The 4,590-nt window shown below is 46.7% G+C and overlaps 1 pseudogene; it reads left to right on the plus strand.

Annotated features, from left to right (window-relative positions):
* Positions 1-430: 430 nt before the first annotated feature.
* Positions 431-4,281, plus strand: LOC111821184 (retinol dehydrogenase 16-like; annotated as a pseudogene).
* Positions 4,282-4,590: the final 309 nt, after the last annotated feature.

A 4,590-nucleotide genomic window follows, 5' to 3' on the forward strand; every position in this document is an offset into this window, starting at 1 on the left:
TTGGGTCTTCAGGGAATTTTAAGCTTTGAATAATATACTGCAATATTATATACCTTATAAATTATTGATTTATCCAATTATTGTCTAAATATTTACAGACTGAAGGACAAGATTAGTACTGGACGATAACATCTAAATTAGAGGGTTCCGGTGTGGACAGGACTGGGCACAGGGAAGGGAAAGAGGACTTGAGAGATGGCTGGGAAGAAGTAGGACTTAGGAAGTCAATGACATCTACCAGAGTGATTAAAAACAGGCCAAAGAGCAACATGATTGGACTGAAACAAAAAATACTGAAAAACTGATATAAACAGGAAAAGTACTCAGACTGACCACAGACAGCCTGGAGGGCAGCACATAGTCCTGCAGACAAAGGAGAGGCTAGAATTCCAGCCCAACTGTAGCCTTCAGGTTCAGTTCTGGCAAAGACATGTGGCTCTATTTGGTGGGCCTCATAGGCATGCAGTACCTTCTGTGCTGGTACCCAGAGAGGCAGGTGGTGAGCCACCTCCGAGATAGGTATGTCTTCATCATGGGTTACAGCTTGGTCTTCTGGAATCTGCTGGCCAGGCGGCTCGACCTGTGAGGCCTGAGGGTGCTGGCTGTATGTAGGTTGGAGCAAGTGGCTGAGCAGCTGAGGGGCCAGTCATCAGACAGGCTGGAGATGATGATCCTGGATGTCACCAAAACATCACTGCAGCCACCCAGTGAGTAAAAAAGCATGTGGGAGACAGAGGTACCACCCAGACTGCTGTTTGTGTCTGTTTGTTTCTTCTGTCTATGTAAAGGGAAGACCTATAGTCTGCTACTGAGGAAGATTCTCAAGATGTTTTGATTATCATAGGGCTTGCGGTTTATAGTTTCCAAAATAGAAGCTCTGGAGTTTCCAGGTAGAACTTCTGGAGTGGTTGACACCGACCACCAGGGTTAGATGAGGCCAGCCTATGTTCAGGGCAGACTGTCTGCAGAAGGGATAAGGCCTGGAACTCAACCTAGAGGGTTGGTCAGGGTCAGTGGGGGCCTGGGCCAGGCTGGAGCCTGCTCATGTCTCACCAGGTACTCATTTTCTTATTTGTGCTTCACACTCCTCTCTCTCAAGGACATTAAGATCAACCCACTTGATAAAGGGACTCTGAGGCATGAAGAGGGGACAGAAATTTAGGTCAAATAACAAGTAAGGAGTCCTACAATTGCCCTTTTCTTTTTGTGAAAAAGTGGATCATCAATTTCTTTTATCAGATTATAAATGTAAAACATGGTCATTGAAGAAAAGAAAGAAAAGGACAAAGGAAGAAAAACATTCACTCTACTTTCAGCACTCAGAGTTAATTATTTTCTATATTATGTATGTTGTGATCAACATTTTAAATCCCTTCGAAAACATGGTGTTCAATGTCATATATATTCCAGCATGTGGACAAATGATAATTTATTTAAGCAATCCTATACTGTTGCAGGCTGAAATTGTTTATGAGTTTTCCTGGCATAAGTAACATCTTGGTAAAGATTTCTATAAACAAAGGCATGTTCACATTCTTAAAGACATTACTGAGTAAAATAAAATAATTGGATTAAACACTATGCATTTCCTTAAGGCCAGAGGATGTTTCTGAGCAGTGGGAGGGACTAATCTTGCAGGGCCTTATTCTCTTCCAATATTTTCAGGGACAAACTCTACCCCCTCACCAACCCCTCCCAAGCCAAACTCACCTGAAATTCTGCCTCTGCTGGCCGGAGCTCTATGGGCCGGTAAGTCTGACTGTTTCAAATCCTGGATGTTGCGTTCTTTTCCCCTATAAGTTCCAGGGAGTCTTCCCGAGAGCTTGGTGGACTAGGGACCGGGGGCATGGGGCCTGGGTAGGAAGGGGGAGAGGGGAGGGTGACCTTTTCAGAACAGAGGCTGGAGTCTGCCCAGTGGGGTGTGATGTGATGAGGCCACACCTCCTCTCTCAATTCTGCCCTGGCATTCCCACCTCCCACCATGAGGGCTGGAATTCCCCATGTCTGAGGGTGATCTTTGCTCCTGAGCAGAAGTTGCCTGAGAATTGGTCCCGATGTTTTTAAGGCCTGTCCCTGATGTCAAATGCAGGCCCGTTCTCTAAGTTCCCTCAAGTGTGTCTTTAGTAACCAGGGTGTGGAAAGTAATTATTTGTATTTTTACTTTTTCTCATTTATTTTTTTCTCTCCCTTTTCCCCTCCTTTCTTTCCTCTTCTTTCTCTTCCTTTCTGTCTTTCACCTACCCCTCTCTCTGTTTCTCTCTTCCTCAAGATATATTTCTTGAGCACTTGCCATATTTTCTCAAACTGTCCATGCATTTAGCAAACCTGGGTTGATAGCTTGCTGGGTGCCAGGCACTAGGAGTAGAAATATGAGGAAGGACCATCCCAGCTCTCCAATAGCTCAAAAAAAAAAAAAAAAAATCCATTGCCGTCCAGTCAATTCCAACTCATAGCGACCCTGTAGGACAGAGTACAACTGCCCCATAGAGTTTCCAAGGAGCGCCTGGTGGATTCCAGCTGCCACCTTTTGATTAGCAGCCGTAGCTCTTAACCACTACACCACCAGAGTCTCCCCAATAGCTGAACATAGATGTAAACCCTGACACCCTCCAGCCACCAGGTCCTTATCTCATCTGCCCCTCTTTCCCTTATAGGCTGTAGCACATGGTTGTTGAGTCAGTCAATAAACTCCATTTGAATGTCAGTATGAATCATAAATGCATCTAACCTGAAACCCTTCTCAGGGCCTCTCTCTAATTCCCCGCTGTCCTCAGCTCTTTGGGGTCTGGCAAATAAAGCTGGCATCTCTGTGCCCATGGCACTCAATGAGTGGCTGACCAAACAGGACTTTGTGAAAACTGGACGTGAACCTGCTGAGGGTGATTGAGGTGACCCTAAGCCTGCTGCCTCTAGTGAGGAAAGCAAGGGGCTGCCACATGGTCAACATCTCCAGCGCCATGGGCTGGATATGCCTAGGTGGCGGGGGCTACTGCATCTAAAAGTGTGGCTTAGAGGCCTTCTCAGACTCCCTCAGGTATGGGACTGGGATTGAAACCCCTCCCATTTCTCCTTCTGAGGGAACCTTTCCCTGCAAGTTGACTCCATTCAGCAGATATTTACCAGGCACTTGCATGAGTGCCCAATGAGTCCTAGGACAACAAGATTTGGGTCCTGATCTACAAACTCTCACAGCCGAGAGCAGGACAAGAGATCCCAAAACTTTGCCGTCTTTTCTTGTAATTCTTGGGACCAAGATAGCCCTGGAAGCACCTGATTGAGGGGAGGGTCCTAAGCTGGGCTCTAAGGTGAGGACTGAAGGAAAAGAAGCCAGCCTGACAGCTGGGCAAAGAAAAGCTTCTGGAAAGGGCTTCCTGGCTGAGAGCCTCACAGCAGCAGAGGCTCAGGCTGAGGGTGAATATGCTACCTGTGCTTCCGGGCCTTCAGGGAGGAAGGACAAGGCCAGGCCTGGCCAAGTTGCTGGGGAGGTGGGCACAGGTGGGTTTAGGGAGGGACTACGGGCCTGGAGAGAAACTCACACTTCATGTTATTGGCATTGGAGGCCCATGGAAGGGATTTAGTCAGGGCAGCTACTTGGTCAAATCAGCCTCTGGACATCCTTCTGGCTGCTGTGGTGAGGATGGCTCTGAGTGTGGGAAGGTAAGTCTGAAAGCAGAGAGACACTTTTTAGAAGACAGGTGCAGGAGCTCAGCTGAAAGATGATTAAGATGTTTAGTAGGGCAGCAGAGGGCAGAGAGGGTAAAGAGGAGTATGTAGGACATAAAGCTGCAAGGCTTAGTGATGATTGAATGTGGGAGAAATAGGAGGAGATAGCATTTCAATGGTGCCTTGCTGCAGAATAGGTAGAAGTTAGAGCTAATGAGCTCATTACGTAAAATTATTTGAATAATTATTCAAGCCCAATACAGAAGAAATGGCATCATCATTATTATTGTCCTACTGGCTACTGTAGTTCAAAAGTCCCTGGAACTTTCCCCTTATCCTACTGCAGTCCTGGGTTGTTGTTTGTTTGTTCTTTGCTTTCCAAGGCCTCTGAATCCTTTCCACTTTGTCTACCTGCCTTGCAGGAGAGAGCTCTCTTCCTTTAGGGTGAAAGTAGCTGTGATCGAGCCTGGTTGCTTGAAGACTGAAATCATCAACACTCACAGGCTTTCTTGGAGCATCATGGAGGTGTGGAACGGGGCCAACTCACAGGTCAAGGAGGCCTATGCCAAAGAGTTCCTTGCTTCCTATGAGTGGGCAGGGGACAGGACAGAGAACTGAAAACTCTTGTCTGGAAGACTTGCTCCATTCATCTCAGGGTTCATCCTCCAGGCTCTGCCTCCCCAACAGAGTGGGGATGTTCATCCCCATTCCCATGGTCTCATATGATCAACTGGTAACCCACAGAAAGGGTCCAGGATTATTAGACTTGTGACTACTTATCTGAACCAGTGGCATCACTAGGGTTGCTGTCACCCCTCTCATGGACCACTTCTCATACCAGACCATACAGAATCCTTAGTAATGTGTCTTAGGCTGGGTTCTCTAGAGAAGCAAAACCAGTAAAGTGTATAAATATATATATATAGA

The sequence above is a fragment of the Trichechus manatus genome, unplaced genomic scaffold (genome assembly GCF_000243295.1).
Source record: "Trichechus manatus latirostris isolate Lorelei unplaced genomic scaffold, TriManLat1.0 scaffold00069, whole genome shotgun sequence".
Taxonomy (NCBI): Eukaryota; Metazoa; Chordata; class Mammalia; order Sirenia; family Trichechidae; genus Trichechus; species Trichechus manatus.